Source organism: Anoplophora glabripennis, unplaced genomic scaffold (genome assembly GCF_000390285.2).
Source record: "Anoplophora glabripennis isolate ALB-LARVAE unplaced genomic scaffold, Agla_2.0 scaffold573, whole genome shotgun sequence".
In the NCBI taxonomy this organism is placed as follows: domain Eukaryota; kingdom Metazoa; phylum Arthropoda; class Insecta; order Coleoptera; family Cerambycidae; genus Anoplophora; species Anoplophora glabripennis.
The window spans coordinates 83,320-96,362 of record NW_019416686.1 but is presented as its reverse complement, the minus strand read 5'-3'; positions in this window follow the sequence as shown (position 1 = coordinate 96,362).

Below are 13,043 nucleotides of genomic sequence, written 5' to 3'. Positions count from 1 at the left end.
AATCTATAATTACATTACATACTTTTATGAGTACCTTCTACTAACAACAGGTACAAAATGCAATCAAGAAAACTTCAAAAACCTTAGCAAAGTAACCCCACTCTACGGTACCGTCAAACGGGGTTAAGTGAATCGGTAAGGGTAAAGTGAATCAGCGTTTGAGTTGTCAGATTTTAGTGCGCAGATTTCATATTGTCGAATTCTAAGCGGTCCTCGCGCGATTTTTGCATGTTAGTATGTTTACTGCTGCCGGAGGAGAAGCGTCGCGCCGACCCGAAAACAGGTGAGTGGTACCTAAACGTATTATTTTAAATGCGCAATTTGTTGCATAAGTAAGTCGAAAACGTTTAGTTGTAAGAGAAAGGGCGCTATGTTGGGGTTATATTCCCGAATTTCTTATTTTATTTTAAATACCGGTTGCATGTCCATGAATTATTTAACCTAAAATGAACAAAGTAGGGGTAAAATGAATCAGCCGTAAAAAGTAATAAAAATTGTTTTTTAGCGGAAATTATACCTATATTGGTGGGTTCGGGAGACTACAACAACTACTCCTATCCCCTTCTTACCTACCAAATAATTTTTTGCCGTTTTTTTTGTAGGATGTCTAGAATCTAGAAAAAAAAGTTGGAGCCTCAGGGCAAATGCAATTATTAAAAAAAAATCATTTTCACCTTTAAACAATAGTAAAATTCTTCATAATATTCATAATAATTTTGATTTTATTTTCATAAAATTAATTTATATAATTAATATATCAATTTTATAGAGTAGGACTCGCTTTAGCTACTGTTAAAGTTCAGATTGTCCAGAGAGGGATAACTTGTATTACAGCGAACAACGCTGATTATCAAGAAATCAGATTGCCTGAAGACTTTGTAGTCGCAGCAAAGACATTGACGATTCTACCTGATCAATATTCGTCTGTCATTAATGCAATCGGAAGGTACAAAACTTATGATAGTATTTATGTACCTAAGTTCGGAGCAGTTAACCGAACAAGAGAAAATACTATAATTCCTCAGTCCGAACAGCTAAACATAGCAAATTTAAGGGAAGTTGTTCTTGCGTTAGCAGATGAAAACACGCCAGTGAATATGCGAAGGCGGTTTTATGAAAATAATCCAATTCCAGGAGCAGTATGGGAAAACCATATTTTAATGAATCCTGATGAGATAATACCTGATGGTTACAACGCTCAAGCGTTGTCTGATGACATTGAAGATATCAGAGGGAAGATTAACTTTCTAGCCAAGAAAGCACCGAAGTATTTTACTTCACCCCTAAGTTTTGAGCCCGACGGAACAAGATCCATGTTAGTTTGTAACAAACAAGAAAACCTGCGAGTAACGGATAGAGTAGGTGATATCCAAGAGTACTATGCAGCTGTTAGAGTCACTGGAGACGTCGTGGACTACTACAATCTTCAACATTTGTCAACCCAGGATCAGTTAGAAGGAAATCTAACGCTATTAGGTGAACAACCAAGGACGCATCAGTTGACATACCCTGTGTATTTAACACGGGATGAGAGAGTGTGAAATTCTAAGAGAAATTAAAAGGAAACCTAATAACTGTGTTAATACTCAAGTCAATTTAAATTGTAATTTTAAACCTTTATTCAAGTATCTTTGGGAGTCTCATTAATTCACAGCTGATATTTTGTTATTAGTATATTGGTAGTTTTACTACTTAAAATTTTTGTTTTCACTTAGTTGGTAATCCTTAGAATTGTAGAATGTCAATTTTTCAATTTCATTTAACATTTAACCTCACTTTATTTCACTCCACGTGTTCGACATTGTTAGTCAATTTCTGTTTCTTTCTCTTGTTACTTTACCAGTAATTGATGTTATATTTAATGTTGTATATTGTTATGTCGAACTTATTAAGATTTTCAACGTTTCCTAAATATTTTTGGTATCTAAAATTTAACGTAAGTAAAAATTTTTTGCTTTATATAATGTTATTTTAACCTTTCGTTGATATTTTAGGAATAGTTCCGTTGATGACTATGTAGTCGAAAGCGCTCAGTTAAGATTTTAATAATAAAAAATTTTATACACACTTTAACATACAAATTTCTTTGGCTTTTCTTTAAATGCAATTATGACAAAACTTACGTGGAAAGAGCAGTGGCAGCGGTCCGACGGGGCAGCATGTCCATGCGCCAAGCCACTAACTACTATGGCGTGCCGTTTAGCACAATTCAGAGGCGATATCACGGAACTTATTCTCTAAAATATGGGCGCCAACCTGTGCTAAATAACGACCAAGAAAAACGCATTAAGAAATCACTTCAAATATGCGCGGAGTGGGGGTTTCCTTTGAAACCAAATGATATACGGGGAATACTCAACAACAATATCTTGACAAGTTAGGGGTGACTGAAAAAAGATTCAAAGACAATCTTCCAGGCCTGGACTGGTTTAAAACATTCATGAAAAGACATCCGGAACTAACCATAAAATTAACAAATTAACAGAGAACACCAAGCGGGATTAAGCTACGAACCAACAGTGTAATCCAGGAGTGTGAAAAAAATTAAATTAAGTTTATTCTTCTACCGCCCAATTCGACACACCTTTTACAACCGCTTGATGTGGCATATTTTCGGCCGCTTAAAGCTTGCTGGAGAAAAATTCTAGAAAGTTGGAAAATTTCACACCGCGGTGTCGTGCCAAAAACAGAGTTCCCTAGGCTTTTAAAAGAGACAATTGAAACGGTGGGCATTCGGTCAAAGGAAAACACAATTGCAGGGTTCAAGGCATGTGTCATTTATCCATTTGATCCTAATAAAGTTCTCAATAAAATACCGCGAAACAATCCAACAAACGAAAATAATCAGCATGAACAGGCATGGACCCAAGCAATAGTTGAACACTTGGACAGATTAAAAGCGTCTACGGGAACTGCTGTAAAAAGAGGGTAGAAAATTAATATTTTTCCCGGAAAAAGCATTTCAACAGCCGACTTAATAGTTGCAAGTCTGATTTCTACACCAAACACTACCAAAACCAACAAATCAAGAAAACGATCAGAAAAAGAAGTAGAAGATAAAGAACCTACTTTAAATTCCTCAGATTTGAGTGAACTATCCGACCATGACAATGATTCTATGCCAGTGCCATCTACATTGTTTGATCGTGACAGTGATGAGTCAGCAGTTCAAGAAATTGACGAGTCGCTATCATCAAAAACTCGGGAATTAACAAATTTGCCGCCTGGAAATATTAACCTAGAAGTAGGAGACTTTATTATATGTAAATTTCCCACCACAAAACGGGAAAGACTCTATACTGCTAAAATTGAAGAAATCGATAATGACGAATTCACCATCAACGGTTTAAGAAAAATGAGAATGGAAAAAGGACATTTTGTATATAAAAAAATTCAGGATATTTCTATAATTGGCTACGATCAAGTTATTCGAAAGGTGGTCACTACTTCTGTTAAAAGGGGTAAATATATTTTTAATATCGCTAAAGAGTTCCAAAAATTAGAATAAGTTCGTAGTTATTTAATAATAGAGTTTAAAATAAAGTAATTTCTTGTAAACAATGTGTGTTTTTGCTTCAAACCATTTCTTTTAACAAAATCCTTTCCTAAAACTTTCTAATTGATTCACTTTACCCATTATTAATCTAAAATGAACAAAACGCAAATTTAAACGGGTGATTCACTTTACCCCAAAATGGTGGATAAAGTGAATCACCCTTTTTCCTAAAAAAAGAGCGGTTCCCATACTTGTATATATAATGATTTTTTTGACATAATAAGTGATCCATTGCTGAATATAGTAAATTGCTCATTGTTAACTGGTCGGGTTCCAGATTTGTTAAAGGTATCTTCTATTGCATTGATTAGAAAAGTTGTAAAAACAATTAAAGTTGAAGAGTTTAGACCCATTAAAATGTTACCTGCTTTTGAAAAAATTTTGGAAAAAACTGTGTATATACAAATATTAAATTATGTTTTGGAAAATCAACTGATATGCGAGTACCAATCTGGTTTCAGAGGAAATCACAGTTGTGAAAGTGCTTTACAATGTGTAATTAATGATTGGAAGGTGGCCCTTGATGCAGGTAAAGTTACTGCTATTATCTTTTTAGATCTAAAAAGGGCATTCGAGACCATAGATAGAGTTAAATTAATTGATCAATTAAAGTTACTGGGTTTTAATGGTACAGTTTTGAAATGGTTACAAGATTATTTGTATAATAGGAGGCAGAAAGTAGTATATGATCAGTTTGTATCAAATGAATTAAATATTGATGTTGGAGTACCGCAAGGAAGTACCCTTGGACCCCTGTTTTTTGTTTTATACTTAAATGATATTTCGCTTGTATTGGGGAAAGTTAAATATCACTTATTTGCCGATGACACAATCATCTATGTTTCAGACACATGTNAGAAAAAGAAGTAGAAGACAAAGAACCTACTTTAAATTCCTCAGATTTGAGTGAACTATCCGACCATGACAATGATTCTATGCCAGTGCCATCTACATCGTTTGATCGTGACAGTGATGAGTCAGCACTTCAAGAAATTGACGAGTCGCTATCATCAAAAACTCGGGAATTAACAAATCTGCCGCCTGAAAATATTAACCTAGAAGTAGGAGACTTTATTATATGTAAATTTCCCACCACAAAACGGGAAAGACTCTATATTGCTAAAATTGAAGAAATCGATAATGACGAATTCACCATCAACGGTTTAAGAAAAATGAGAATGGAAAAAGGACATTTTTTATATAAAAAAATTCAGGATATTTCTATAATTGGCTACGATCAAGTTATTCGAAAGGTGGTCACTACTTCTGTTAAAAGGGGTAAATATATTCTTAATATCGCTAAAGAGTTCCAAAAATTAGAATAAGTTCGTAGTTATTTAATAATAGAATAAAATAAAGGAATTTCTTGTAAAACAATGTGTTTTTTTTTTCTTCAAACCACTTTATTAACAAAATACTTTCTTAAAACTTTCTAATTGGTTCACTTTACCCATTATTAATCTAAAATGAACAAAACGCTAAACGGGTGATTCACTTTACCCCAAAATCACCCTTTTTCCAAAAAAAAATATTTGTTCCCATACTTGTATATATATAAAGATTTTTTTTGACATATTAAGCGATCCATTGCTGAATATAGTAAATTGCTCATTGTTAACTGGTCGGGTTCCGGATTTGTTAAGGGTATCTTCTATTGCATTGATTAGAGAAGTTGTAAAAACAATTAAAGTTGAAGAGTTTAGGCCCACTAATATGTTACCTGCCTTTGAAAAAACTTTGTAAACTGTGTATATACAAATATTAAATTATGTTTTGGAAAACCAACTGATATGCGAATACCAATCTGGTTTCAGAGGAAATCACAGTTGCGAAAGTGCTTTACAATGTGTAATTAATGATTGGAAGGTGGCCCTCGATGCAGGTAAAGTTACAGCTATTATCTTTTTAGATCTAAAAAGGGCATTCGAGACCATAGATAGAGTTAAATTAATTAATAAATTAAAGTTACTGGGTTTTAATGGTACAGTTTTGAAATGGTTACAAGATAATTTGTATAATAGGAGGCAGAAAGTAGTATATGATCTGTTTGTATCAAATGAATTAAATATTGATGTTGGAGTACCGCAAGGAAGTATCCTTGGACCCCTGTTATTTGTTTTATACTTAAATGATATTTCGCTTGTATTGGGGAAAGTTAAATATCACTTATTTGCCGATGACACAATCATCTATGTTTCAGACACATGTGTAGAAGACCTAGTTGTAAAAATGAATGGGATACTTAACAATGTAAAAGACTGGATGGAAGTTAATAAGTTAAAATTAAATGTTTCAAAAACAAAAGTTATGATACTAGGTAAAAAGTCATATAAAGACATTGTAACGAACCTTTATTAATTTATCCGTTAAGTACCCGATGAACTATTATCTTTTCCTATGTTAGTAATGTAAGCATTGAACTCAGTATTTATTGTGGGTCTGCGTACTAACATCCGACGAACCGTTGATCTACGTCAGAAACCGGCTATAAAAGGCCGACCTCCGGCACCTCAGATTCAGTAGTGTTGATCGGCAATATCCTCAACACGAAGTCCGTCCGACCGCCACCGAATTGTCAGTGGGAATTTATTTATTTATTTGTTTGCTTTAAATAAATGGAAGTACATCTATTGGGAAAAGTGGTTTCTTTTCGAATCAAGACCCCTGGTGTACACTTTTCTCCACTGCTGTTACCAGGACGGCGACTTTTTGTGAGACATCCGGGTCTCACACTGAAAGTTCGTCACAACATATTCTATAGTAATCAGTTGAAATTCGAACTAAATGGGGAGACAGTAGAAGTAGTAGATGAAATTAAGTATCTTGGTATTATAATAGACGACAGGTTAAAATTTAATAACAACATAAATTATATTTGTAAGAAAATTGCTAAGAAAATAGGAATTCTTAAAAGGGTTAGTTGGTATTTAACAATAAAAACTAGAAAATTAGTATTCAATACCATAATATTACCTCACTTTTGTTACTGTAGTACTGTACTATACTTAAGTAACAGAGGTGTTACTGCACGATTACAGAAATTAAATAATTGGGCTATGAGGGTAATTTTAGGATGCAACAGATATACAAGAGTTGAGAATATGTTGGGTATTTTGAAGTGGATGTATAGACAAGTTTTTAAAGTTTAATGTATTAGTTTTTATTCATAAAATTACATTAGGGAACGAACCATAATACTTGAAAAAAAAATATTGGAAACTTTTGATATTATCCACAATTATAGTACAAGAGGGAATCACAAGTTTATCTTGCAAAATGTGCATACAGCAGCTGGACAAAATTCCATTTTTTTTAAGGGTATTAGTAAATATAACAGTTTAAGTCAGGATGTGAAAAATGCGCGAAATATAGTATGTTTTAAAAATATGTTAAGAAATTCTTATATGTAAATATAGTCTAAGTGTGTATTCAAATATGTATGTAGTGTGTTAAACAAATTTTTGATGTTTAGTAGGTTTTAAGTGAGACAGTGTATATAAACAGCAAAGTGCTAAATAAAGTACTATTACATTGCTATTACATACTTGAAAAGGGCCAATATATATCTTAAATCCTTCAAAAATGGTGCTAGAATATACATTATTATTTGTATATTTTACCTTTCGCTAGTTTCGGAAATAGCAACAAAAGAGCGTTTTTTTTTTATTCACTAGATCCCATTTGATGGTACTATGTTTAGAATTATATTGATTTACTTTCGTGATGTGACTGTTTTTTTAGATTCTATTTATACAATTTTAGATTTCACGAACACTTACTTTTCTTTATTGTGACCTTTTTTAAAATACTTGACTGATATTATACAAATAGGAATTTTTCAACTGTGACTTTTCAGTATGGTCGGTTATTTTATTTTTATAGGACGCCTATACAACAATCACCACTCCAAGGTGCAAAGATTCTCAAACTCAAGGTCTAGAAAAATTTAAGTTTCGCAATAAAACAAAATATTTAAAAGTTGACCTAAGCTGTAATAATATTAAACTTTTTTTAACAAAAGGGAAGCACTGGTATATCTGAAACGCAGCTCATAGGAGAAGAAATTGCTGCACATGATGTACTTAGTGACAATATCTATGACGGGGCTATAAATCTGACTAGCACATCAACTACAGGTTTGGACAAGATATCAGAACCTGAACGCAATGCGACTTCAGGTTAGCTATTTTAACAGTGTACGAGAACTGGAACACGATGTGGAGAGTTCGGCTTTAGTTGATGATAATGATGATTCTGTAACTATCAGTCAGATTCTAGTTCTTCCTCTACGTCCTCGTCAGATTCCAGTTCCTCTTCGTCTTCCTTAGGCTCGAGTAACAATTCCAGCTCGATTCGGGCTAAATTCTAACGGCGTAGGCCAAAGAGGCATTCTACCAGCAGATACGTCACCGTCGCAAGCAAGTAAGAATTTTACAAGTCCCTCTTGTGAGAACTGCGCGGCCGCTGCCGAAGCACTGTAAGGGCTCAGAAATTAAGCCATCGACGCCATAGTTGAATATTTAGTTCATTACCAGCCGGCGCAGCAGTCGAGTTCATCAGCCACTCCAGCCAAAGCTACGTCCAAATGGCACCGTTTAAACGGCGAAGGGACGCAAAGTATATGAGTGCTTTACCGTGATGTCACCGTGGCTTCCCACTGGATTTCACGGCCACTGTTCAGTCGAATTAAGGTTTACTTGGAAGCTTTCACAGTTGCCGTATTTACGGCAGGTTTATTTACTTTTCTTGCGTTTGTACATGGTGTTTTAGTATATTTTTTTTGACTGGCTATACTACTAAAATACTTGTAAAAATGGAAAATGCGGATGTAGACATGGATAATCTTATATCGTTAGTGGAACAAAGGCCCGAAATCTGGGACAAAGCAAGAGATACGTATAAAGACAGAAACGAAACAAGAAATGCCTGGAAGGAAATATTTGTAGAATTAAGACCGGATTTTGAGGAGTTGGAGGACACGGAAAGGAACAGCTTTGGTAAGTAAAAAATTTAATAACATACATACTATCAAATTTTAGAAAGTTGCCATTTTACAGAACCTGTAGCAGTTAAAAAGTAATCAGCTAAAATATTTCGAACATGGCTGATATTCCCCCTCGTACTGTTCCTCCTCCAGGCAAATGAAGAAATCCTTAGATTCAAAGCCATCCCTATCCCTAACAAAGTTGTGTAAAACAACACAAGCTTATAGGACGGTGAAAAATTCTCCATTTATTACTTAGTATTCGGAAAGTGCATTCTATGTACCTTCGAGCTCTCGACAAACGGTGATTGAAAATCCTTTTCTTTAATGTCAAGTAAAGTCCAGCATACGGTGGTAGGTGTTTGTGTAAACCAAATGCTGCATCCCCCACCAAAAAATAGGGAACTTTAAGATTCGTTGTTCCTCGGGGACATTCTTCTTCGGGTAATTGTATGTTTCCCTTTGTGATTGGTGTCCATAATGATGATTCCTTGAAAGTGTTTGAATCGCAATCTTTTCCATAAGCTCCAATGTCAACGTAGGTAAATCGGTAATCTGAGTCTGCAAGTGCCATCAAAACAATAGAAGAATATCCTTTGTAATTGAAATACATTGAGCCAAGCGGGTCGATTAATCGAATGTGTTTTTTTCCACTGCTCCAATGCACTGAGGAAAATTCGCCCTGTTTTCAAATTTCGAAGCAATCATCTCCCACTTCTCTTTACTAGGTTTTGATATACATTCCAATTGCAAAACAGTCTAAAAGACTATTTTGACAATGTTTAGGGAAAAAACCAATGAAATAAGTGTAGAAATGAAAGCAGGAGAAGCAGATTTACGAATCGCAAGTTTCATTGCTGAGCACAACTTATCTTTTAAATTCACGGAACATTTTCCAAATTTAATTCGTTCTTGTTGTTGTGACTTTGCTATTGCAAGACAAATTAATGTAATATTTGGCATTAAATAGCAAGAATCAACTGTAATAATGAAAATGTAACAGATTACTTTTTAGCATTACTTCCTATTCAAGATGCTACAGGTTTAGCTTTATTTGATCTCATAATTAGTTTTTTTGATAAATATGGGATACCATATAAAAATAATTGCATTGGTTTTGCGTCAGATGGGGCGAACAATATGATGGAAGCAGAAAACTCGGTAGTTAGTAAAATGGAGGAAACAATACCAAACATTTTTATAATGAGATGAATGAATTAAAACAATTCCAATAGTTTGCTAATGTCTCTCCGGTGAAAATTTTACACCCAGCAACGACGAGATGGTTATCCCTAGAAGCTGTTGTTAAGAGATTGCTTGCACAATATAATGCATTAATTTTGTATTGTATTGATCAGTCAACTCAAAATAATTTGCAAGCAATCTCCATATTGAATCAGCTGCAACAACCTGAAACCAAATTATACTTAGAATTTTTATCATACGTTTTACCATTTTTTACATGTTTAAATACTTTAATGCAAAGCGAAAAGCCTAAAATCCATGTCATCTACAAAGAAGTAACAAATATAGTTAAACCGATCATGTGATGTTATATTAAAGAATATATTTTAAATGAACGCAGTGTATATGTCAGATTTTGGAAACCCTCGGAACATTTTTGGAAATAGAAAATATGTACTTGGGAGCCATTGTAAATACCAGCTCTTGCGTTGCAAATATTTGCAACGGTGTAAAAACGAATTGCCTTGCCTTTTATATAGAAAGTGTAAAACAAATTCTAACAAGGTTCCCTTTAAAAATTTCAACGTTTTCAAAGCTTGAATTTATTGATTACAAGTAGTTTCAACTAAAAGAACTAAACCTATTTTGTAATTTATTTTCCAAATTTAATACCTGAAGGTGAAATACTGTAATGAACCTGTTTTATTTTTGATTTTTATTATGTCTGAATTTAAAAATATTTCTTTTTATTTCGGATTGTTTTACCCCGGCGGCGAGAATTGATTTTTCTACATATATATCAAATATCCACTCGCGGGTCCGACCGGCCGATACCCCACTCTGACAAGCCGTTGGTCACGTGGAGGTCCCACCACGACTGGTGTCAATCCGGTGGGGATTTGGGCAACAAAAATCCTCGACATTCCCCGAAACCGACAGTTCGTATCCAGAACTCAATACCGAACAGACGTCCACCGCCAGCAAGTACTCTCCACCGAAGCCAGCCCAGAATAACCAGTGAACCTAGTAAGAATTATTTTCCTTATTATTCCAACCGGTTACAAGTCCGAAAAGATTTGTACACTTTAAGTGTGGAATTACTGTGGGCCCGAGAAGAATATTCTTGGTAACCCACACACAAATTCCACCGTCCGTCTCAACCCGCACGACAGTGCAATCGTTGGATTCGGCGTGTTAAACCCTATCCTGACGAAGCCGTCGTGTTTACTACAGCGTTGCTTGGTGTCCCGCACCTTGATGTACGCTGGGTAACAGGGAATATGTGAACCAAGACCTAGAGGTTCGGCGTGCCCACCCAATCTCCGGGTCGTTCCATATAGTATACGTACGCTTCTCCCTGGTCGGCGTGTATACCCATCAGACCGAGAAGCGTTGTATACAGAGAGTCCGACACCATCGGCCACCAGGACGTATAAAGCTTAAAGGCTAGTACGAATTGTAAGGCGAGATACTTCGGATCCCGTTTCACCAACCTTTCTTTCCGCCTTGCACCGCTTGGGCTTTCTTCGCTGGTTATTGCTATCACTCACCGCTTACCGCATTCCGCTCACTAATTCCGAATAACTTGCTAGGCCATTATACCGATATTTGACCGCCCGCCTGTTTAAAATAAGTCCGAAATAATTCCGAATAAATTTTGATTTATTTTCAGAATCAGCGGGGACTAGTAAAAAACGTCTATAAATATTTTAGTCAGACCGTTTGAAATCACCTTTTCCTTTGTATGTAAAAACCGTCTACGATTGTAGAGTAATAAATATTTTATTTCGATCCCGCAAATATTTATTTCTTTTCTAAAGGTGTAAAGGTGTAAAAAACCCAGAACCATAACTTTTTAATATTGTCTCTTTCACACTGATTTTGTATATAATTATTGTTAATAGACTTGTAAATAATTTCAGTCGTTTAGTATGGGTAGGAATAAAAATTGACACTATATGTATTTGTAATAAGTATTAATATTTTCCCTGTGTGAATAAATCTAGTAAAACTTAATAGATTTATTTCTTTCACCGTCGAGGTAAAACGATAACATTCCGAACCAGCAAAAACGCTGATATCGTTTTATAGAGCTCCCGTTAAATTTCATATCTAAAATAAAACTACACTGAGAAAACTACTCTATGCCGTTTTCTCCTAAAAGAAATTCATTTGACCCCTGGAATTTATTTTCTTCACTGTAGCTACCTGTGCACTTTACTCTAAACTGAGGGTAAGGGATACGTGGAGTTTCCCCCACCTCAAATTTAGGGAAACTGGCGCCCGAGATTAAAACCGACTATATAAGTTATTAACTAACATTACCGTTTAAAGTCCAGTCCGAGGAATAGAAGACCGTTCCGAAAAATTAAATTACAAGGGGTGTACACACCATAGTTAAAAGTAATAAAAATTTACAACGAACGATCCATAAAGAGGGAACCGAGGAAAAGTGCGTCACAATACAACAGGTATATAACGAATGGAGGAAATTAATAAATGTAAATTTGAATGACTTTGAATCAACTAGTCAGGACGACGTTGTCGATTTTAGGCAAAAAATTTCAAAAGTCCAGTATGGCGATAGCGGTCCTAAATTTCCTCTAAGTTAACTAGTTTTGTTTTCAATTTATTGTGTTTACCACATTCTATTGCCAATGTAGAACGATCATTTTCTCAAATTAACCTTAACAAAATGGCCACTTGAAATGGATTGAAAAGTGCGAGATTGGAAAGCATTCTGTTAACAAAAAGTTTTGTAACAAATAGCAGCTCTTACTGCCACAATTTAAAAATTTCCCCTGAGTTGATAAAAAAATGAACAGTAACATAATATATTCTAAAGAAACTAATAACCCCTCTGATTCAGATTCTTTTTCAGATGGTTAGATTAGATGCCATTATTTTTTTATTTATTTATGTTTATGTCTTGTTGTTTTCATATAAAAAAATTATTTAATACTGTTTAATTTTTTTAATGCTAATCTACCGAGGAACCTACATATAACATTATTAACCCTCTCGTATAGGATTGCAAAGCAATGCTGTTTTACTATTGTCCTCAATGATGGCAACACCAATAAGGTAGAGCATTTTTTCTAGATATGGCTAAAGTGTCATCAGGAACTGTTACGGGACTGTAAGACTGTTTAAATCAATTGCTTCGAAATAAAAATATACCTATAGAAAACATGGTTGAATGTAGTTCAGACATCACAAACGTGATGGTTGGTGAATACGCCTGGTACATGTAAAAGAGATATTCTGGCGAACCGCTAGCGTTCGGCCACCGGTTTTTGTTGAATATATATATATATA